At 39.4% G+C, this 25458-nt stretch overlaps 1 protein-coding gene and 1 long non-coding RNA gene across 3 annotated transcripts in view; one reads left to right on the top strand and one right to left on the bottom strand.

Moving 5' to 3' along the window:
• PPP2R2B (protein phosphatase 2 regulatory subunit Bbeta) overlaps window positions 1–25458 on the top strand; it is a 205623-nt gene that overhangs the window by 31045 nt on the left and 149120 nt on the right. The window lies entirely within an intron of this gene.
• LOC137165220 (uncharacterized) lies at window positions 775–24840 on the bottom strand. Its single transcript, XR_010923303.1, has 3 exons — window positions 24810–24840; window positions 23587–23633; window positions 775–965 (listed from the first exon to the last, which is right to left on the bottom strand). It is a non-coding gene; the product is annotated as an uncharacterized lncRNA (long non-coding RNA).

Genomic DNA, 25458 nt, shown 5'->3' with positions numbered 1-25458 from the left:
CAGAAGGTAGTTACCCTCTTCTAAGGACACACAAAAGATGGGTATATTGTCTCTTCTGACTCTCTAAAAATGATCAGACCTGTATTGTCTCTTCTGACTCTCTAAAAATGATCAGACCTTTATTATAGCTCCAGTTAGAATTATGTACTGAGCTTCTTTACCTGTTCCTGCAGAAAACTAATATGGAGACTGGTGAATAGAAGGAAATGTTTCATACTTTTAGCTTGGTGACAGGCATCTATTTCAAGATTGTTTGCAGTGTTGTTGGAGCCATGTTGGTCCAGGAAATTGAAGATACGGAGGTTGAGGTATAATATCTCTGAGTACCTTTCCCAGACCTGAAAAAGAGCTTTATGTAAGCTCAAAAACTTGTGTCTTTTATCAATAGAAGTTGGTCCAATAAAGGATATTACCTCACCCACCTTATCTCTTTATTTCAAGGAACATTTAATATATTGGCATTTCCTTGGCTGCATTTCCTAGGTCACCCACAAGGTGGTGGTGTTCAATTGTATTCAGTGACCATACTAATTAAATATAGTCTAAAGTATACCTGCACTACTACAAGCGGTCTAATTGCTCTTTGTTAATGGTAATCATTACAATGATCCTTTCTCGCAATCATGATGCATTTAAGGATTTTTGTGTTCTATGCAGAGTGGGTCAATTTCCGACTTGTTCCTACCAGTGCAAGTGGAAATCTAGAGCAGTAGATTTCTAGACATCTGGAGTTTTAGGACTAATTTGCCATGTTTCAACTCAGTTAACCACTTTGAAAACAATGACTTTCATCTTTAAAACATTAGCCTTTGGAGCAAATGATTAGCATTTCTCCTTCCTCAATTGACATTGGCATCAATAGCGTGGCCGGCATGGCTGCGGTGATAAATGTCTCAGCTGTTGGAGGAATTTGTGCGGTGTTGAATTCTGTTTAATGGCTGCATACTTTAAAACGTCTGGTGCCGCTGAGGGAGCAGGAAGTGCAGAGAGAGGATTATCAAGCATACAATATTGGCAGCTCATTTAATAATGCAAACAAATTAGGCTACCTTAAGCATGTGAGCTGGCCTGGAAAGGCTGCTGTAGCAAGCAACGCACCCTGCTGTGAAAATGTTTTCAGAAAATGCTCTGAACAGAAACATTATGATGACTTGTCAATATTGCTCTTTCAGGGAAAATAACAGCATTCATGCATTTTGTATAAGGGAGACAGATCAAACAGACGATCAAAGTCATTTTATTATGTATAAGCTCTCCTCCTGTGTTGTTTTAGCATCAGAAGCTCAGGCACTCAAGAACAGGTTTGTTTGCCCATAGTTATGATCGGGGCATATGCTGTATCAAGACGATCTCTTTAAGGGCCCTATCCAGCTCTCATTAAAATCAGTGGGAATCTTTCCAGTTACTTTAATGGAAGTTGGATAGAACCCTTAATGAGGGTCTCAGGTGAAATGTCTGGCTTGATAATTAAGTTCCCAGGATTTCAAACAGCTTTTTTTTTTTTTAATCTCTATTCTTTCCCCTTTTCTTCATGTCTCACTACAATCGCCTTTTACCAACAGACTGGTGGCCACCTACCTGCCCACCTCTCCACACTGCACACCATGTATGAGAAGACAGAGACCAGATCCTCTTGTCTTTATCACTTGAACTGAATGTGAATCTACTTCAGATGTTAGCAGTATAGAGCTTATGACACACAGGGGAGCAATTCTGATTCCAGCCACCAGAAGGCAGTGGTACACATATATACTAGCCAGTGGTACACATATATACTTTATTTGTGTACAGCACCTAAGGATCTCAGGGCCTGTTTGCAAAAACTAATTACTTCATTTAGCTTCCCAACATCCTTTTGACATATTACCACCCCCATTTTACAGACTGAGAAATTGGGGCACAGGAAGGTATAATTGCTTGCCTAAAATCAAACAGTGCATTAGTAACAGTCAGGAAGAGATGCCAGATCTTATAGTGCCACTAGAGGGCATCCCTAACTGCAGTGGGAAAACTGGAAAGTACCTTTGATACTTGGATTTGCCTGGCTTGGAAATGAGCCAAAGAACTCCATTTGCACCTGTCTCTCCCAATGGGGAACAGATGAGCTAGAAATATTTTGGAGTGTGGATTTGGTTTGAAATTCTGGGTGCTGGGCCCATTGAACTGTTTAACTCTGGGTATTTCTGTCTAAATTCCCAGCTGGAAAAAGGATGAAAGCAGCTTTCCTGATGTTATCAGTGACACTGACCACTATCAGAAGACAGGATACGGGGCTAGATGGACCATTAGTCTAACCCAGTATGCTATTCCTATGTTCTTATTTATAAGCAGGCAGGAAATGAATGGAGTGAAAGCCAGATCTCTTGTTGAACTTTCTGCATGACTGTGCAACCATAACAAATAAGCCATTGTTGTGAACCTGAAAATCTCCGAGTGTCTCTTTGAGCTCTCTTACCCCCACAGGGATAGCTCAGAACAGACACTAGCTGGAGTCATGCCAGTGCAGGTATGGATAGTTTAAATACGCAGAGCTTTGCTATGATGAAGTGGAAGTGCTGTCCAGCAAGGCGTTAATCTATAATGGCCAGGGTAAATGGGGAAAGACACAGGATTGAGTCTCCCTGAAAGAATGAAATGTCTGAGATGAGCTAAGAGGAGCTCATCTCTGGAGTATGGGAAAGTTTTACCAAGGCAGTTTATTTCATCTGAAGAAGAATTCACCAGCTGGTGGACATAATGGAAAAATTAGGACACTGAAGCAGTCGGGGTGCTGAGGCAGAACCTGTTCACTCAAAGGTAGTGAGCATGTGGAAGAATAAGTTGCCAGAGAAGGCCTTGAAGCTAATAGTAGAAACAGGTTAATAGGCAACTGACTGGGTTTCTGATGCTGGGATATCCAAGCAATCAAAATGTAACTGGCTTGGAAGATGAAATGGTTTTTCTTCTGCTTCCTAAACTACATTATGATCTTCTGATGCAGCCAACTGTATCTAGGCAGTTTCTGTTCCCTAACATTTCATGGATTATTTATTTTTTAAACAATCACTGAGTCTGGTTCACCACTGTTTTATTCCTGGTATATGCCAGTGTAGTTCTACTGAAACCAAAGAAGTTACATTGGAAGTAAAAAACTGGAGAAATGCAGTAGTGAAACAGACTCACTGTATGAATTCTGTGCTCATGAAGGCGATGGAACAGTAATTAGAGAGTGCATATAGGCATGGTCCAGATGTAGGCCCTAAAATTCCTTTACACGTGTGAGTAATTGTTACTTGCTTATGTAAATATTTGTAGGTTCTGGGCCTAATTCTCCACATCACTGACGACATGCCTGAGTCTTGACTAATAATACCCCAGTCAGGGGCATAATAAGGTCTTTATGTGCTTTCCCCTCTGAACCCATGTAGGATTTTCACAAATAAATCACTGTGGCAATACAGAATACAGCAGTAGCCACTAGTGTGAAAATACTTGCTTTAGAAGACACTCACAAACAAGCTTGATAAGGCTTCATCTTTCACTTCCCCTCCTTATCTGATCTGGTTTTAAGTATTCTCAGTTCAAATGAGGTCATTAAAAAATAAAAGTACTAAACGTTATTTAAATGTTTCATTTCGAGGGTGACACAGACCAGGTGTAATTGCCATGCTGAAAAGTGTGTGCTTACTATGAAACTTCAATTTATACCATTTGTTGTTTGATAACCATCTAACAAATTGCTTTTCATGCTGTACTTTGAATGATTTTCTAATTTGAATTATTTAAAAAATCTGCCATAGGCTAATATTGCTATGTTTGGGGAGTAAATGCCTTATCAGCATTGTAAAAGCCATATGGTAAGTTTATTCACAATCCACAGTTCCATTCAAATGCAAGTTCATGGCATTTGGTAATAAATTTTCCGGTATACAGCTCAGCATTCTATTTTTCTCGCATGTGACTTGACAGCGGTCAGCTGGGTGTATTTGTACATTGCCTCTTGTTTGTAAATGCATATTCAGAAATATTATTTATCACTTACATTAGTGATTCCCTACTGACTCCTGCATGCTGATTCTTTAATCTTTGACACGGTGGATATTTATCTTCAGTGGTGTTTGCTTTTTTTGTTACCCAGTGTATATAGCAATGTGCGTTTTTAATTAGAGCTGGGCCCGAGCTGCAGAGTTTGGATCCCGATTTGGATCTAAGCTTCTTCAGAGTTTGGTTGAGTGGGGTGATCCGCATCTGTGGTTTTGGTTTGATACAAGCTTTGCCTGTATGTACGTAAGTAGTTAATAGATAAGATGCCACGTAGTTCAAGATGAACGTGAGCCATGGCATTTGGAACTGAATCCAGACACTCTTCCAGTGTAAACTACTTAACCGCCACAGCTAACTTTTCGGTGCAGGCTATTATCTAATGTTTATTGGCTTGATGCTGCAGAGGGCTGAGTGCTCCTGAGGGGGACTGAATGGCCTCAGCTACCATTGATTTTAAAGGGAGTTGAGGCTGCCCAGTTCCTCTTGGAAGCGCTCAACTCCATGCAGGCTTGAGCCCTGTAGGTATATCATTTCATGCTTTCACAATAGGCTCTGTGCATGCAAACATGAGGGCAGTAGAACTCAGCCCCATTTTACACTTGATTAGCTGCATTGTAGCTGAAATCAATGACAGTCTGTTTTTCCTCTGTACACTCCAGCTGCTCCATGCACTAGTATAACAACGGTTAGCACTAAACAGCTTCACAAGGCTTTATAAACATTAACTAATTAATCCTCACAGCAGCCCTGTGGAGTAGCCATACATCATTTGTTTGAGAGATGGGGACATTGAGGCACAGAGAAGTTAAGTATCTCATCTAAGGTCATTTTATGAGCTGTGGTTAGAAATCAGGACTTCTTGGCTCACTCCAGCGTACAGTGCACATCTACAAATCTAATGTACTCCCTTCTTTATCTAAGATTGTACTGTGTGATATTTTAGTGATAAAAATAGGGGAGGAGTTTGTTGTTAAACAAGCTAAAGCAATACTTAATAATCAATATAAAAGAGTGTGAGAAGCTGAACACTTTCTTCTTCTCTCTTTATTCTCAGTGCTGCCATGAGTTTGTAACTGAAGGATCTTCAATGAATCAGAAGCACCTATCAGAACCAAATTCTGCCCTAACTTACATCCATGGAAACCAATAGTCTTACACTACTGAAAATAATGGGCTGACATGGGGGTTGCAATGGCTTTACACCACGGACACGAATGGGCTTGCCATAATCTGAAACTAGTAGCCTTGCGTGGGATGTAAATCAGAACAGCATTTGCTCCTTAATTATTTAGCATATTTCACCCAAAAGTGCTTTGTAAAATCCGTACAGTACATGGGAGTCCTACTGGAGGGTAACTCTCCTGGCTGTGAAAGTGAGCAATCAAACAAAGTGGTTTGGGGTTGTACTGTGGATTCTGGAGTGAACTCCTTACCATACCAATGGTGCCAATGGGAAGTTTGATATCCATGCAGAGCAAACAGGATCTCAGTTTTTAAAGTCTCAGCTAAAAGGCCTTCATAGAAACCACACAGAACTCAGTGAGACCCTGCTGGACTCAAATGTGGAGTCCGTATTTCAGACCTAATTTTCAGAGCACTGACGCACCTGCTTGGCAGAATTTTCTTTCATGTCCTTTTATATTACAGAGAGAATAGGCCAGTTTTCTCAGTATCACTGTTCAAGGTGTAAGTGTTTACAGGGAAAGGTTCTCATGGGACTCAGCCCTATAGTCAAGACTGCTGAGAGCTGGGTCTGAGAGTGACTTGACGGTTCTCATTCCTCGCTTACTAATAGAGACAAAATGCACCCATAGGAGTGAGACATGCTGCTCTCTTCGGGCCGGTACCAGTACCCCTTGAAGTCAGTGGGCACTTGGGACACTCGAGGCCTTTGCGGAAAGATGCTGAGCACATCCTGAGCAGCACTGAATGTCCTCAACACCGATTGATTTCATTGGGAAATGAGGGTGCCCACTGCTCTGCACTGACCTTGGATTTTAGGGGTGGGTGGTTGCTGCCTCTCTTTGACTGGAAACCTCCACTGATCACTTCCTGAGGCTGCATCAATATCAGCTTCAACAGGAGTCCCATGAAAGGACCCATAAGGGAAACTGCTGAACAAGGTCGTGAGGATGAGGGGCTCTTGTGGGCTAACAATAATGTAATTGAAACCACCCAGCCTGAGAAATCACAGCGATGCTTTGTTTTAGGACTAGAAAACTCATTGAAATAGAGATGGGATGTTTTGTCATGTTTCTTTTTCTGTACTCCACATGTCTGGTTATTTGTAGTGATTTGATACAATGAATAGTCTAGGTTCTGTGTCCACTTGTGTTCTGTGTGCCAGGGCAATGGTTAATAATTGCATTTCAGAAGTCCAGAGACACTCAGGTACATTGCAGGTGGTGGAAAGGGTATAAACAGTATTAGAAGCCGGATGTTCAAAGGTATTTGGGAACCTAAAGATGGAGATAGATGTCTACTGGGATGTTCACAAGTGCCTACGCAGGCTAGAGAGTTAGATGCCTAGCCTGCTCAGGTGCTTTTGAAAATTCCACGGGATGCCCAGCTGCACCTTTAGGCATCTAAATACCTTTGAACATCTGGCCTTAGATGCCAACCTGAACATGCCTTTATAAAACATAAGCACTTTAAAAAAATCCTCTGCCCTCTATTACAGAAAGTTGCTTCCGAGTGGAAGTTTGCAGGGGTGTCCTACAAACAGGAAGAATCAATGTGTTTGATGTGGAGCTAAGCCAAGGAGTTGTTGTAACCTTAGATGCTATTTCTAGCCAGAAAGGTGAATGAGATTCTTTCGAAGAGAAAATCTGTTTGGTATAAATAACTTCAACTTTAAAATTACTATTTATTTGATTGATCAATTACCAATGTCTGCATGTGATAAAATAAACCAACATACATGCATCCTTCCTTCTCAGAGCTTTATCTACAGCAGATCATCTCTTTTAGTCATTATTTCTCAGCATGTCTCCAAAAAGCTACCTTTCCTAAAATATGCCAAAAACACCCCCATCCCAAATAACTCCCAGACTGAAATTTCCTCCACGTTAATTCTGAGTGAAAAGTCCGTCTCCTAAGGTGTGCTGGGTACCTGCAACTTCCATCAAAGACAATGAGAATTATGAGTGCTTTTCACCTTTCAGGATTTGGCGCTACACACCCCAACTTCTCAAAGCACTTATAGCCTCAAGGCATTCTCCAGGTATTCCACAGCTCTCCTCTGTCTGGTAAAATGTCTAATGCAGAATATATACTGTATTCTGGGTCCATTGTGAAAACATAAAAATGAAGGACATTTTAAAATAATTTAGAGGAGCAAATGTGTGTGGAGATTGCTTGCCTTATTGGCCTGTACACTTCTTGCGACTGTGAATGGGAATCTGGTAACAGCACATAAAAGTCACCATGATTATCCATTTGCATGTGCAATTACCAGCTCTGCATGTCGGTATGCAAGATAGGCATGTAATTGGGTGTCCTCTCTGCACCCAAGCTGTTTGAGACTTGGGCCGTACATTTTCATAAAATTGCATGTCTGTGTACACAGTGGTATTTCTGAATTGCACACATAATTTAAGAACACAAGAATGACCGTACTGGGTCCAACCAATGGTCCATTTATTCCAGTATCCTGGCTTCTGACAGTGGTGGGTACCAGATGCTTCAGGAGGAATGAACAGAACAGGGCAGTTACGAAGTGATCAGTCTCCTGTAGTCCCGTCCTGGTTTTTGGCAGTCAGAGGTTTAGGGATACCTAGAGCATGGGATTGTGTCCCTGACCGTCTTGATTAATAGCCATTGGTGGACCTATCATCCGTGAACTTATCTAATTCTTTTTTGAACCCACTCACACCTTTGGCACTACAATATCCCCTGACATGACTTCCACAAGTTGACTGTGCCTTGTATGAAGCAGCTCTTCCTTTTGTTGGTTTTAAATCTGCTGCCTGTTAATTTCACTGGGTGACCTCTGATTCTGGTGTTACGTGAAGGGGTAAATAACAATTCCCTATTCATTTTCTCCACGCCATTTATGATTTTATAGACTTCTGTCTCTAAGCTCTTCTCTATGATTGTACATGCAAGCATAATTAAGCAACTGACCAGTTATATGTCTAATTGACGATGTGTTTGCCAGTTCTTCAGTTGCTCATGCAGTTGTGCATAAAACATAAGCCTAAAAGCTTATCAACCAAATCTTGCAGCAGTGTGGACCAGTTAGTTCAGGAAAGGTAGGCAGAGATGGTAGAAGGTGCATCCCCTGTAAAGGGAATCCTGGCCAAGGAAGAACAAGATTCCAAAGAGTGGCCTGGGACAACCTGCTGAGTAGTGTGCTTTACTGCTTCTCCAAGCTAGAGCGATGTGCATGGCCCACCATCTGCTGTCTAACACTTGCTGCTGTGATGGCAACATATGTGCTAGCAGAAGGGGTTGGGTAGGGAGGCGGGGCTAAATATAGCCTTTGTTGTGAAGACCCTGCTGCCTTGAGGGACAAGTTGCGTGAGTCGGTGTTTTAGTCAGACATCTCTCCTAGCACTCTTCTGGGTACTATGAGAGATTCTGTCTGGCAGCTAACATCCAAGACAGGACTGTATGCACAGAGGCAAACCCTGGTTGCCTACACCTAGTCTGCTAAGGGAGAACGTACTATAGATGGCGATTTGAGTAACCCAATTAAAAAAAATTCTACTGTGGGGCACAAGGCATCTTTTTGCCTTTAAGAATTGTCTCCCATGTGTTGGAAGCGGAGGCGCGCACAAGGGCCTACTCAGTGAAATCGCAGAGGTGGAGTTCACCGTCTCTTTGGTGCATTCATTTGCAGCCGTAGCAAAAGACCAAAATTTGCTTCCTGTTACTTTGGAGTATTGATTTCCAGAGCGTTATTCCACATTTACACCATTGTGACTGAGATAAAAATTTGTTCCTGTAGTGACTCAGTTCAGAACTACCATATCACACACATTTCCGCTACTCTAATTAACGTCCCTGAAAATAACTTCTTCCACTTTAATCAAAAATATTGTGCAACTTTAGTGGACAACTAAGGGAGGAAATTATATATGTGCTGGCCAATGTGACCGTATATAAGGTGATATCTCTGGAAACCCAAAATCCTCTCTTTATGCATAGAGCAGGATGTAACAGTGCAATCTGACTTCACATTGCCTTACTATTATTATGCCTCCTATCATCAGCTGGAGGAATGACCTGTAGCGTATGAATAGAAGTTCAGTACATGTGACCTATTCAGTCTGGCTCACAACATTGCTGATGAGTGCAAATCATTATGGTGGGGCTTTTTTGTGCTATGAATACCGCTCCACTGGGAACTCAACTGAGACCCACAACACTCAATTCACATGGGTTACTAAACAGCCATTAGACCTTCAGTCTTTACCTGTGCTGGATTCTGCGTTAGTTACCTAGAGGTGAAATGCTTTGTAGTCCATTACCAATACCCCGAGCATTCCCACTGCTCCTGGTCTTTATTGTTTGTGCTTCTATGCACAGATGAGTGTCTGTTTCCTTTAAAGATGAGAATGAAATTTCAGCTTTCTAAGAATATTTTCAGTAACCAGTTGGAATTAAACTGAAATGAAGCAGCAACAAAGCATATTCTGAACTTTGAGACCTTCAGTTAAAAGGCATAATAGACAGGTTATGTTATTATTATTATTATTATTCATCTTAATCAATGTGACTTTGATTAATTCAAATGTTCAGCGACAATCCTGTGTTTCTGAAGTTTCTTATTTTAAATAATTTCTTCTCCTGTACTTTTGACAAGCAGCAAATTCTCTCCTGAAATCTTTTTCCAACCAGTTAATGAAATGGGTCTATTTTCTTCTTTCTCCATTCTGCCTGGGGACAGCATCACCATGGTTACCTGGATACCTGTTTTGTGGACTATGCGCTGTACCAATTTAGCTATTGAAACATCTCGTTTTGTTGTCTATAAGTAGAAATCAGTCAATACCACAGTGTCATTAAACTATGGCTGTCTAAACACTGTTTACACCATAAGATCAAAACAGCAATTTACTCTTATCAAGAGCTATGCAAACTAAAATGAATTTTGTCTATCACTGGCTATTGATTAACTACTGTACACAGTGGCATTGTGGACGGAAATGTAGCTTCCCGAAAGGAGGTATGGATGTGCTTAATTGTATGGAGGTGCCAGTGGCCATATGTACCGTATTAAGGATCTACATGGGCAGCTGGTCATCTTCCCCATTTACTATCATCACTGTGCTCCACAATGTCAACTTGATGTGCTATGCAATAGGACTTCCACAGAAAAGCTCAATGTAAGAATTTGGCATAACATAACACAACCCATGTAGCTTGACTTCCAGTGTTTATCAAGCTTTACATCTCCCCTGTAAAGTAGGTAAGATTTTTATCCCTATTTTACAGATGGGCAAAATGAATCATAGGGAAGTTAAAGTCACACAGCAAATTAGAGCTAATGTGAGGAACAGAACCAAGGAGGCCTGGCTCTCAATCCCCTGCACCACTAGCTCACACTTCAGAGAGTTTTCCTTAGAAAGCTGTGCTATTCTTCCAGGCTGCTATAGGAGGTATTTAGAAGTTCCCTCACCTCTAGTTTCAGAGCTGACACACACACACTGAAATGATATTACACACATTAAACCTGAATGGTATTTTTAGCAAAATAAAGCCATACTTCTCATCTTTCCAATCAAAGGCCTGTCTTCTTGCCAGCTTTTGAATATCAAAAGTACTACATAGTGTTCAGAGGCGCTGCATTGTTTGAGGAGCACTTTGAAGAATTTCTAGGCTGGTTATTATAGTTTGCTTTTTTCCTCAGGCCTCTTATTAAATATAATTCTAACAACTGCTGAAGGGAAAATTAGGTCCCAAGTGTTCTGGCATCTTCTTTAGCACAGGAGGTCAACTACAAGCCAGTGAGCCAGAAAGCGGCATGATCAAACATATGCTTGCTTGTTTTCCTCATTCATTTCAGGGATGTGTGTGAGGGGGGGGAGGAGAGGGGAGATGGGAAACAGTTGTATGTCTCTATTTCCCATTCTCAAATAACTTGTCTCACAGCATTTTTTTTAAATATCCAAGAGGACTATTACTGTTCTTCTGAGAGAGTGGCATTTTGATACAGAAAATGTTCAGAAAAGTTTGATTCCTAGCTCCCACCTCCTTCCCATCTGCACAGAAATGGAAGCTTGTGCTCACACATTTTATTTTTAAATTGAGTAGTTGCAACGTTTACATCGATACGGCTGGGGCCTTTACTCAGGTTATATGCTTACGGAAGTGAAGGAGTGAATAAGGAATGCAGAATAAGGACCATATTCTGGTCCTGCTGTCAGATAAAAACATTTCTTCATTATTCATTTTCATGATCAATTTATTATTTGTTGAGCACTGCTACTGAACTTGGCATTGTCCAAAACACAGAAGAAAACAAGCCCATGCCCTGAGATGTGTATAGTCTAAGGTCCCAAACCAAACCAGCCGGGTGCTGAGTGCCTTCTACAAGGTACAGAGTACCCACTACTTTCATTGAAGAGGTTCCTAGAAGGTATTCATCACCTTACAGGGCAGGTCCATCTTGTAGACAGACAGCACAGTTCAGATACAAAATGCACCAAGGACAAAAGTTTCAAAAGTGTCTAAATGACTTAGGATCCTAAATCCCATTTTCAAAAGAGATTTAGGCACCTGTCTGCATCTTTAGGCACCTAAATACCTAAATCTGGTCCTTTGGCACTTAGCAATCTAATTCTCTTTGAAAGTCAATGGGAGTTAGGCTCCTAAGTGCCTATGCCATTTTTACCACATTTGAAAATAGGACTTATGCTTCTAAGTCACATAGGTGCTTTTGAAAATGTTCCCCCGATGAGTAGAGGAAGGTATACTCTGAAAATAGGGCAGCTTTTGTCTTTTTTGGCAGATTATCACTGAAAGCCTTGACAGAAGGATTGTGTTATAAATAGTGCTGGTCAGAAAATTTCACCAAAAGCAACATTTTAATAAAAAGGAGAAGCTAATTTATGCTAAAAATTTCCACAAACCCTTCTTCTCCCCCTATTTTCCAGCCAGCTCTAGTTTTCAGAAAGGAATTGACTAAAGAACAGGTGGGCACCCTGTGCCCGAGGATCAGCGCTGCTGCAGTGAAATTCATCTGGGGAGAAGCATGGCAGAAGGCATGAACTCAGGTGTGGTGGAAGATTTTGCAAGAGTCTTGAGCAGAGCAAAAGGAGTGAGAGGGCACAGAATGGACAGGATTAAGGCAGGCCTGGAGCAAGACCCTCTAATAGAGAAGCAGAAGTTTGAACCGGCTGGGGGAAGTGAGCATTAACCAGTGAAGGGATTTAGAAAACGGGATGTGACATGGACTGATTGGTGGGAAGAGAGGTTTTTCGTAGGAGTTTTTTAGATGGGCTGAAGAGGAATGAGAAGATACATGGAGGCCAAAGAAATATATTTTTCTTGGTGATAGCTTTAGTAGCCCTACAGTTTCCCTTTGTCAGTGCTTTCTTTTCCTCACTGCGACACACGCACACACACACGGTGGCTTTTTATTTCTCTTTAATCTGGTTTCTTAGTAACTCGCCTGAAGTGGAAATTTCAGAACAAAACAAAGTGACCATTCAAAAGCAGAATTGATAAGAAGGTTTTCTTTTATGTTCACCCAAATTCAGCCTCTAGATTCTACATTTCTCAACTGAAAAGAAAGAATGAGAGAAATTCAGAAGCAGATGGCAACAACAATAATGTACTAACCTCTGATTAAAAAAAAATCAAGGTGTGCTTTTGACCTGCTACCTCATATTTAAAAGATTTTTATTCCATTGAAACAGACTAATTGACTTGACTATTTAACTTAATATCAGCTTAGGCTTCCATCCAGGGTCTAACATATTAATCGGGAGACTTAAATAGTGGAATAATTGGAAGAGAGAACAATTAATCCAATTGGTAAAAAAATAGGATCATTCATATTCAGCATTCAATAGTAAATCTCATTCTTTGATATACAGAAATACTTCTAGACTGAAAGAGAGCGCTCAGAGCAAGAGGTGCAAAAGGTTTTCTTGATTAGTGGAATATAGCTTAGTATAAAATAACAATAGACAGTCACATCCCTGTGTAAATGTTTCTTTTTTATATTATCATCACTGGCCTATCAGCAGTGACTGGTAATCAGTCTTAACCATCATTCCATTCAACTAAATGAGTGACTTCTCAAACTTGCCCATCAAAGTCATACAGACTCCAGAGAGATTTGCTGTAATGGGTGTGTTTCCCCAGCATGCTTTGTGAAGATCAGACTATGGGAAGGGGTAGTAAAGGAGTTTGTGGGGAGGAGAGGGAGAAATATATGCGGAAACAAAGCAAAAAGATTAGATGTGGAACAACCCCCAAACTCTGGGGACACTTGGCTCTCGATGCAAATCTGAACGTGGCAGCTATTTTACAGCCCCATAGCCAGAGCCCTGTGAGCCAGCCAGGGGTGTTTAATTGCTGTGTAGATGTATCCTAATGGGCTGAACTGAACTTGCTGTCTGAACACCCCCAGCCTTGGAAAAGTTTCGATTCTGATCCAAGCTCCGCAAACTCCCATCTCCTATTTGTGTATATTTACAGAAAGCAAACACACACTTTTTTTTTTTTTTTAATAACACAGGAGTCTAATGAATCACCCATAGCTGTGTCAGGTTACAATCCTTTATGGTTTAGTCTGCAGTCAAATCTGTACTTTTTCCCTTTGATGCTGACTCTACAATTTTGCAAGGGCAGTTGTCCTTGAGAGCAAAGGCATTGTAGGGTGTCAGCGCATAACATCAGTCTTCATGGTGCCTGAACGTAGGAGCCATAAAACTCACACAACATCACATTTTGTATGTATAAAATTAAGTAAGAATATTTTGATAGAATATCAGAGCTGTATTTTTATAGCACTAATATTCAAGGGTGGGAGTGAAACGTTCCTTTTTTCTCTAATTTTGATGTCTTAAGTTTGGGGGGTGGGAATAAAGCATATTCTACCATACCATATTCTACCAGGAATCATTACATATTATGGTGCACAGATAGATCTAGAGTAGGCCTTTATTTAGCTGAATTATGACTGAATCCCTTTTTCTTATCAGGAATGGTAAGGTTGACTAGAAAAGCCAAGAGGGAGGAAGTGTGGCTAGTGGTTGGATCAAGGTGATCAAGACTCATGGGTGCCTATATTCTGAGTCTGTGTGTTCTTAGGTAAATTACTTAACCCCTCTCTATATATGCATCTGTAATAACATTGCTGTGCCTTACAGGGGAGCTGGATAGCTTATTTTATTAATATTTGTAAATTATTTCAAGACTTTAAAACCCTCAGATTAAAGGTGCTATGAAAGTGCAGTTTTTATTTGCATGCACAGTTGCTCACTTGAACTGAGTAATCATGGTAATTGTACATACCAGTTAGGCAAGCAGTTGTACACACATTTTACATGCGCAATAGTGTTCCACTAGTTATTTGAAAAACTACTCAAATACGGTTTGTCCAGAAACAGACTCATGGATTAATTACTGTAAGTGCAAGCATGTTTCCACTTTTTAAATGTTCAGTAATCATTCAAAACATGACAAGAATAAAATCAATTTTGTTTATCAAATTGGATTAAACTAACTGGATTCCCATATGGACAAGGAGAATTGGATTTAATATTATTTTACATAGTATCTGCTACACTAATGTATTTTTGTTGTAGTGGTGACGTTTTAGGAAATAAAATATGCTTGGGCCATAAAGGATGAAAAAAAAAAATGTTAACGCTCACATCATTATATTTCAATCTAGCCTCCTGAAGCTTGATAGTAGCACTTTCCCCTCACTGTTCTCCTTGCAGTCCATACAGTATAGTAAAAGGGATTGAGAATGATAGATGTGTGCATGTGTGTGGCATGTGCAGCCCATGCGGTAAGATGGGTGGCTGTTTGATTCATGATTTAGTCTGGACTATTAGATTTTCTTCCCTGAGGCATTTTATAATTTGTTTAACAGAACGCAGACATTTGTCTTGTTTGCTGACTACTTAACAGATGGATTTGTGATTTTGGTAATTACTATATGAACGTTAATAAGACGTGATATCTTTTATTAATTAATACTTTTCAAGGTTTGTTTTTCCAAATGACATGAGCTAGTTCATATCTAAATATTAGTGACATACATATATTGGTTTTACAGAATTAGCATTTTGGGAAGTCAGATAAAATTTTGGCCTCCTAGAAGTAGCTTCTTGGTCCTCAGACTTTCTCTAGAAATTATAGATAAGAACTGTAATGATCCCATTGTTTTTATATTTTGCATTGTAAACAGGGGCTAAAGTTTGGTCTGTTCTGTTTAATGACATCTAGAGTGGGTCAGTGCCATAAGAACCTTCTTTTGCAAATTTCTCTTCTTTAGCCATCCTCGTAGCTCTTTGGCATTCATTCACTTTCTGGGTGAAATTCACCCATGTGAAAAGATCCAGCAAAAGGCCTGTGCACCACTTACATCCCACTTATGCCCTCATAATATATTTATATTACACCTTTCAGTCTGGAGGATTCCAAATATACTTTACAGGCTTAAGTGGCTAAGAAAACTATATAATGTACATAGTTGAAATGAGGCCATTAGTGGGAATCAGTGCAGTTAAGGAGGAGAATTTACAGAGCTTTTCCAGTTCTACCTGTAAAGGTAGGAAGCTGCCACCAGGTCTGCCAACAAAGGGGCAATGGGGGCAATTGCCCAGGGGCCTAGCGATTTATAAGGGCCCGGGCGGATGGGAGGATAGATACATATCCTCCTCTCTTCCACCGCCCCCCCTTCTCCCAAGGCCCTTGCCACTCGCGCTCTCCACTCCTCCCCTGAGCTGTGCTTATTTATTATGTGCCATGCAGATTCCTGGGCAGGCTGAGGCAGTGGTTTCTGCTACTCAGCTTCCCGTGTCCATCAGTAATCTCCCTGGGGAGTCCAAGAGTTCCAGGAAGCTGAGTAGCAGATATTGCCTGGGGGCTGGGAACCTGCAAGGCGAATAATAAATAAGTAAAAACTTCTGGCGGAAGCCCACTCGGACCTCAGCCATTCCTTTCTAGGGGGGGCCATTGACTGCTCTGCCCTGGGGCCCGAAATTACTGTCCGTGTGCCTGACTGCCAGAATAGTGTGCTGGGAAAATAGTGCAGAGTTTCTGGAGCTTGGATCGCCAGTGCAAAAGAAATACTATGGGCCTCTTTCTCCACCCCACCTTAGAAGTGAGACTTAACGTAGTTCATAGACCTTCTGCTGACCCTTCCTACAGTGGTGCATTTCACTTTTTGGGAATATTTGAAAAGCAAGCTTCCCTGGTACCAACTTTCACAGATAGTAAACTACAAAGTAAAATGCAGGAGTGTAGTGGAAACCAAATGTCTCATTTGCCCGGTCCCGGATGAGTATTAATCAGGAAGCGATTGCAATCTTATCCAATCAAGGAATGGAAACAATACCATACTTGTTTTATCACAGCTGTGCAGTAGAACCCACAATTTGAATTTTGAGTTTCAAGTACTCAAAGACCTTTGTGATCAAGCCATAGAAAGAAAATAATATGAAAGTGAATTCAACAAATAGAGCTGATGAAGTAGCCATCAGCTCACTGACATTCCATGAAGTCAACAAGAGGCTAAACTTGCTCTATACATTATTTATTGTGAACTATTTATTTATCTCAAACTACACTTTTTTAAATTAAAAAAAAAGTGGGCTCAATAGCTGAGACAGTTTAAGCATTAAGTCCCAAATCCAGATAATGTCCCCATAGGTGTATTAAAGCCAAGAGTAATGGAAATACAGATCCAGATTCTGCACTCCATTAAACTAGATTTACACCAGTAGATCACCACTGTAGCTACATCAGTGTAAATCTAGAGTATCAGAGGGCGGGGGGAAATCATAAATGTTTAGCACCAACATTTTTTCATTTGAAAATCTGCACTGGAAAGTGCATTGTTCATGATTCACTAATTGCCATTCTCCTGTTTAAGAGTTCCAGTCATGGCGCAGAAACAATACCACATGACTTTGGGACCTGCCAACCAACATGCATAACAAATGATGAATAGCTGAAGCAAAACACTACTTGATCTTCCTGAGTGCTGAAAACCATTTACCTAATCTATTCAGCTAATACTTACAAGCAGTGGACATTTTTTAAGAAAATAAGAATTAATTCATGAACAATTTGCTAACCAATAAAGGATCTCAACCTATAATGAATATTCCTTTGTATGAAATAGTTCACCCAACCCCAAAACTTAACATACATTTACCTTAGTGACTGGAAGCTTAGATGGCCAAAACTCAAAAATAGCCTGAAAACTTCTTTACAATGGGACTTAATTGTAAGTGTTGATGACAATATGTAAATGTTGGTGTGATGTGAATTTCACCCATAATTATATATAGTACAAGAAACAGAAGCCAAAGACTACTTTCCTTTCTAGAACATTCCTTTTCTTGTTTCTTTACTTATCCTCCTTGTTTGGCAGTGAATTCACATACGTGTTAAACAATATGGTTATAATTCTTCATGACAGTTCAGTCCTTCTCATAATACTTAGAACACTATGGCCTTTCTGTACAAAAGAGGCAGGTGGAGCAGAATATCTTATGATGAGTTGTGATTTTCCATACAAAAATAGCTTAATGAATAACACATTCATTAAGATAAGCAAATGAAAGGTAAGTGAGGCTATGCTGACTTTCCAATGTTTGTCAATGTCTGTCTTTATATCTCTCTAGCAAACCAGCTGTGGAAAACCCATGATAGCAGCAAGGAGAACAGTAGTGAACATTTACTGTTGTTTAGTAATGCATCACTGAACAAGGTCCTCTGAGTTTTGAAATAATTAGATAGTTAATAACAGCTTTAAAATACAAGGGGCTACCAAGGTTATCATACTTTCAATACTGTCCAACAGTGGTTTTATCTTCTATTATCCTAGAATTATATTTCATTGAAAACATATGCCACTCTAAACAATCTAATTTGTGGGTTTGTATACTACTGAAACTTCCCCATTCCTAAATGATCCAAATAGACATCTTAAATTTGGTAAGGCTGAGATGGCAATAACATGTTTTATAACAGTGTAGCAGAAAAATAGGTTTAAAACTAATCAACAAGCTTTGATGATCTCACACCAGATCTATGCCAATATAAACTCATTTATGTCAGTGGATTTACATTGATTTACACAGTAAGTACAGGATCAGGATCTTTATCTCTGTTGTAAAATTTCACTGAAGATTATGCTATATCTAAACTTTGGATGGAGAGCAAGCGAAACTTTTGCCTAATACTGTGTGACTTTTGTCAACTGGCTAACAGCAGCAAAAGGGCTGGGTTCAGTATATCTAGGGTCCCTCCTGACAAATAACGGGGAGCCCTTCTTCAAATGGTTGCTCTATTATTGCTACTGTATTTTTACCTTTTTTTAAGTGAGTACTCATGATGAGCCATTTTTGCTCCATCTTAGCAGGTACCACCAATGATTTGCTGTCATACATTAAAACTCCCATTGGTATTTCAGGTTGTTTTTTTTTTTTTTAAAGTATTCTCTATTTTCTTATAGGCTACTATATACAGTGAATGGCTCCTCAGGGTATTCCAATATTGTTCCCCTGCTCATTGTTTCTAGTAATTAGAGAGACCTGGAATTGGTCCCTATCAACACAGACTATATCAGCTGCATTGCTCACTAGCCAAGCAATACCTTAGATTTCCCAATTTTCTGAATGACTCTTATTTCAATGAGTGGATCCAGTGTAAATGTTGGCACGTTAGCTACAAAATGAGTTTTCCTCCTGGTGAAGCATTACTGAGTGGTTAGGAAGGTTCATGACTTAAAATGCATATAAACTGAAAGAAAAAAATGGAAAAAATACACTAAGAAAAAAGTTACAATGATTTAAAATAATACATATTTATTATATATACGAATGGAATAACTTATGTAACTCAGTAACTGTGCTGCTTTCATAGTATACTGTAACTCATACTATATATAGGTCCATTTCACAAGATGAGTGTCGGGACCACAGCACTTTAGCCATTCATAAGAGCTACCTCCCCATTGGTTGTATTCATTTATGACACACTTTAAAAGCACACCACCCCCAATCATATTTGTCTGAAAATGTTGTACTTATTATTGTACTTATTATTACTTATTATTGTTATGAGTAATGATTATCATCACTGAATAAAGTTGGGGGAGAACTCGCCCCCCCCCCCCCATTTTTTCAAGGTTTCGTTGTTGTAGTTGACTTGTTTTTACTTTGCGCAGACACTGGAAATCTTAGTCAATTTTTTAAAATGTCAAGTGGACAGAATCTCTTCAACTGAGTTGGGTGTAGCATATGGCACTATTGACCTATTCCCAGTTGTCCTCACCCTGAAAGTTATTTTTTGTAGGTCAAGATTGCTGCCCAACCTGATATGTAGTATCATTTTCTTAAGGAAATTAACCCTAGCCTTTGTGGTTTCACTTTCCTAAAGATGGCAAAGCTGTATCAGAGTATTCTCCTCACTCCTCCTTCCAGATGAGATTTAGACAAACCAGAATAATTTAAATATAATGATCCCAGAGCAAATGTTTGCAATGTTGTAAAATCTGCTACATTCGTATAGTAAAACGTGGGCAGTTCTGCTTTCATTTATAGCAGGATTTCATTACTTTTTGATGTAGTTGTGCTTCTAGTCAAATTAAATGAGGAAAATGGAGTAGTTAAGGACCAAAATGGACCTGGTGTCTCACCTTAGGATAAATTTGCTTGCACAGAATCCATCTCAGGGCTTATACAAAACCCACTGTATACAGCACTGGTCTTAGCTAAAGCAAATGCTAGATGGGCATTTTAACTAATGATGTGTCAGTGCTACACATGTATCGGAGAGTAACAGATTATTCAGTACAAATAAACTACATGACAAATGTAGCTGTTTTTCAATTCATAAAAACAATCCTGATTTCTGTATTTGTTATTCATGATAGCTGAAGAGCTAATGGATAAAACAAACATATATTAGCCTATGGTTGTTTACGAGCTGTTCACTTTATTTTTGTTGTGTGTATGGTCACCTAGTCACTTTTTTAAATGGAAAAATAATGAATGACAAAGGGCCACATACCCTTGTGTATGCACAAATACTCTTTTGCATGCATTTGCATGTGAACTGAACAGCTATTCCTTAAACATGCACATGAACAAACACTATGCACAAGTGTTTGTGAACAAATGCGGACAAAAGGAGCACTAACATGGCTAAAACAAGCAGCCATTTGGAATGTAAATGGATGTTCATGAACATAATTTTTACAATACTTGACCAACTCTAACGTGTCTAAATACAAACTTTCTGTCTCTATATTAGGGCCCAATCCAATGTACGTGGAACTCAATGGGAGTTGGCTCAGGCATTAGATTCCAGAAGCACCATGGCTATTTTCTTCAATAGCTAAAAATAAATTAACCGGGAAATCCAGGAAACAAAAATGTTGTTTCTTTTCATCCTGTGCCCAGTTGATTTAGCCATTCAGTCTTAGTCTTCCTATATCGGTTGTCTCATGGATGCTGTCCCTGTATCGTCTTTCTCCCAGTTTGTCCCACGTATCATGTTTCTCTGCAACAGACTGTAAGTGCTTTGGGGCAAGGAGCCAGTATTTTTGTGTTACAAAGTGCCACGTACATTTGCTGTGCTATATAAATAGTATTACTTGTCTCCAGAAATCCTTATGCGTTGGTGTTTCGTAACTGTATACTAATAGCCAGAGCATTCCAAATCTGGTGTCACAAACAGCAGTAACCAGTTTTTGACATTCCACCATTTTGTACTGAGGTAGTAGAGCAAAAAATAAAAAAAGCCAAAATGCCTCAATTGTGGTAGTATTTACAATGACAGTGTACAGGGGAAAAGCAGGATCCTTAGTATAAGCTAGGCTCAACTAGTTCAAATGCATTGACGTGGTAGCATCTGGTCTTGCTGTTTAGAAATGGCAAATCCTATTTACTGCATAAGTATTTAAGCTAATTATTGCTCTGATGTAAGGGGATGTGTGACAAGGAGTTCACACTATACCCTTTAAAGGGCATTAAAATGTTTTAACCACATGAAACATTCTATGCTTCATTCCGTTGATTTGTGGGGACTCTGTTTTCTGCAACACACACTGAGTAGCTGTAATATACAGAAAACTAGAACTTTGTGACTATTTTCCATGCAATAATTTTTATAATGTAAAAAATAACTCAAAATATGCTCTTGCTGGAGATGTTTTATTTTATTTGCACTGTCATCCCATATTTATGGTATCTGTAATATTACAATAAATGGCTTGTTGAACAAAAAAACCCAATTTGGACTTTAAAAAGTGAATCTGTAATCAAACTACTGTATCGTCTAGTTTTACAAGAACTTTATTGTTTCTAGATATAAAAGGGTCTCATAAAGGATTATACTTCTGTTGTAAAACCTTCCAAAGAAATTAAAGAGGCAGGACACAGATTTCTTAGGGGAATTGTTCTCCTGCAGTCATAACATTGACCACGACATCATAGCAATGGGAACTATTGAGACTAGTGAGAATTTCAGGAGGACAGCAAAAGAGATTGTGGGCCAAATTTGAATGAATATAATGAATGAATGAATATAAACAAGAACAAAATTAGGTGCAAGACTAATTTTTAATTAATCAAGTTAGTTGCATCTGTAGCAACTGCTATCTAAGCTATGAAAGGAGATTGAGCCTGATTTTGATGCCACATCAAATTTATGTTGACTTCAGTCAAGTTACTTCTAATTTATGCCACTGTAAGTAAGATCAGAATCAGGCCTTATTCAGGTCATTGTTTTGGTCACAGCCAAAATGCCGAGGGGGGGGAGGGCAGTGTAATGATGGGAAACTGCATGAAAATAAGTGGTCCAAGCAGCTTTGTTTATTGAGTGGCATCTTAAGTTGGTGATCAGATCACAGAAAGCACTAAATGGGCTTTGGTCTTTATTTTCCTTCTCTTAAACCCAGACCATGAAGGAGAATAGTGGGTGGAATTCTGCTACACAGCAGATCTCTTCCTAAAAATAAAGGCCTATGTTCCATATTTTTCAGGCTACTGCCATGGGAAACTCAAAAATAACTTGGATGCTGATGAATGCACCAAGCTCCGATAAGCTGCCATGCTGCCATATTTACATCAGAAGGCAATATTGACTTATTACAATGTTGGTTAGTGCCATTATGCAACTTCCAGAACAACAGCAAGATAATAATCCAAGATACTATAGCTAATGCAGAACAACAATTAAAAGTATTGGGGGTAATAATTTGAGAAACTCTAAAGTTTTGTCTTTAAGAGACACATGCAGTTGAGAATGATTTTTCCAATCTCTCATTTAGATATTGTTCATTATTATTCCTTCTTGCTTAGCCACATAACCTTTGCATTCCATCAATTCCATACAGTATTAATGTAAGATCAGTTATATCTGACCCTTAAATCCTGTTAAGAATAAAACCATAGCATCAGCAGAGTCATAGATAAATATTATAAAAGATGAAGTTTTCATAAGATTTAAGATACTGAACTAGCTCTATGATCCTTTCCTTTTGTCCCAGGGAGAGTCATTGCCAAAAGAAATCCTGATTGTCATAGTTAGAATGACACAGCGAAAAGGAAACTAAACTATGAAAAGAGCTCTGAGCAAGAAATCTTGGGAAAACGTATATATGAGTTAGTGCCAAATCCTCATCTACTAAAATCAAAAGGGTTACTCCTAAAGTGAAACAAGCAATGTCTATCCCAAGACACGTAAATACCAATAAAAAGTAGCAGTTTCAAAATCTGAGTAATCTAAACACATTTTATTAAAAACGTATCCAAAGTACACAATGAGATGATGTAAAGAGAATTTACTCTTCTATTCTGAAAATAGCTATTAGCCAGGTTGGTCAAGGATGCAACACCATGCTCGGTGTTCCTAGCCCCTGATTTTCAGAATCTGGGAGTGGATGACAGTGGATGGATCAAATGATTGCCTGTTCTGTTCATTCCCTCTGAAGCACCTGGCATTGGCGACTGTTGGAAGACAGGATATTGGGCTAGATGGACCATTGGTCTGACCCAGTATGGCCGTTCTTATGTTCAGATTGAGTAAATTTGGCCTTTAAAGGTCTGATTTTCAGTGAACATTGGGCTAGCACACACTTCCTTTTGGTACAATGACATACGCTGGTGAATGCGAGTGACTAAGGCCCAGATCCTCAAAAGGCATTTAAGCATCTAATTCCCATTGAAATTAATGATCGGTGCCTAAATACCTTTGAGGATCTGGGCCCAAGGGCCTGATGCTAAGTCAGTTGAAGTCAAGAGAATGAAGTCAAAGGGAGTCATTCCTTTGACTTCAGTGAGCTTTGGAACAAGCTTCAATTAGCAATGTCTAGGTCAGCTTAAGATGGAAAACAAATGAATTGTAAAATATTACCTTTACTGGGTCAAATGCTGCATACCTTACTCTTCCATGTAGTCCTGCTAGAAACAAAGAGACCATGTGTTTGGCTAGAAGGATTTAACACTCTTTGTGAATTTAAAACTAAGGGCCTGACTTTTAGAACCTGGCCTGAACTTGTGCACATGGAACTTTGTGCATGCGTGCACACCCACACTAGTCTTGCATTGACGCCTGTGTACACAGTTTATAGAGTCATCTATAGATGCAAGTGATTGAACTTAAATGAGCAAAATTCATTCACCTTGGTGCTAGAAAAGTACACTCGTGTGTTACATGTACAAAGTTGCATGCACACAAACGGAGGCTGGTTGAGGGCTTAGTGAAGATCAGGCAGTTATTTACAATAGCTACTAGGTGCTATGGAAATAATAATAAACAGTACTGGTACTTAGCTCATATACTAAAGGGTTTCATCTATAGGGCTCAAAATGCTACATAAGGGAGATGAATATTCATTTGCCATGTAAAGGTTAGAGTATAATAAATGTGCTACATGAAGTTAGGGATAAACAATCTTGAAAATAAAGAAATATGCAAATGAAAAATGAGTTTATACATGTGATTCTAGCAGCCCAACAAAACAGCTTTTAGAGTATTGGGTACTGCATCAAATAATTCATCATGTAACAAAGCAAAGTTCCAGCTAAGAAAAAAAAATGTGGGGAAAATTGACAGAGGAGAGGACAGCTAGCCTGAATAATGAATTATATGAAAGAATCTATTTGTTCTCGGACTGTATTGGAGAATGTATGGTAGTGGATGAGCAGAAGAGAGCAGAGAGGCATGCAAAAATGTCACACAACGCTGGTCAGTCTAATTGAAAATAAACTCTCCAAGAATAAGGACCCACTGAGCCAGAATAGTGGTGAGTCTGTAATGATGCTCATTATTTGTGTGCTGTTAATCATATGCAACTTGAACTGGTAATAGTAATAATATGCAGCAAGTGTGAACATGAAGTAGATCTATTTATCATGTGACCTTTAGGAGGTACAAGTCTGTACCTACTTTGCATTCAATGAACTGATTATTTCCCTTTCTGTCATGAGGTCCTGACCCTTACTCTTCTCTTTCTGTGAAGAGAAAATGCTGTTACTTGCCCTTTTTATATGACTTGACTTCCTAATTTTTCTCACCGTGGGCATAATCCAGGAAGATATTGAGTACTTCTTGAATTCGCACTAAAGATGACTCACATGACTGGGGCCTTTATACTGGAGGGTTTTGGCTTCCCACTTTTCCTCATTGATGTTTCCTATGGTCCAAACTGCTAGAGACAAATCTTAGTTTCAAACAATGACATTAACAAAGTCACAGCCAAAGTTTCCAGTGTGCTGTAGGAGAGTCAGACACACAAGGGCACAGCTTCAAAGCAGCATATAGAGAAGTCATGGTAAACTCAGAAATCCTGTTAATAAATAATAGGATTTGTGCACACACAAACCACTCCACCTGAACTCATTTTACCTACACTGCACCATCCATTGCTGAATCAGGAGGGAATGATTATTATTGGCTAATGCAAGAGATTAAGAGTGGGTTCTATTCCCAATTTTTTTACTCACTCCACATAGCTGTGAGCAAATCACTCTATATTCCTTGGTTTATCTACCTGAACACTGGGGATCTGTAACCTTCCATAAAAAGCTTTGAGATCTTCTGATCCTGTGGAAAATGAAGATATTAATGTAACGGTTTGTATTGGATCTGAAGGTCATGCCTTTGGCTTTCCAGGCTAGACTACTGCAGTGTGCTCTACCTGGGGGTTACACTTGAAGAGAAGCCAGGAGCTACAGCCCGGGCAGAAAGCAGCTACTTTCTTGGCAGTGACAACTGCACTGACTC

The sequence above is a fragment of the Emydura macquarii genome, unplaced genomic scaffold (genome assembly GCF_026122565.2).
Source record: "Emydura macquarii macquarii isolate MOO-44397 ecotype Brisbane River unplaced genomic scaffold, CSIRO-AGI_Emac_v2 contig_2768, whole genome shotgun sequence".
NCBI classification, from domain to species: domain Eukaryota; kingdom Metazoa; phylum Chordata; order Testudines; family Chelidae; genus Emydura; species Emydura macquarii.
This window is presented reverse-complemented; position numbering and strand designations above follow the sequence as displayed.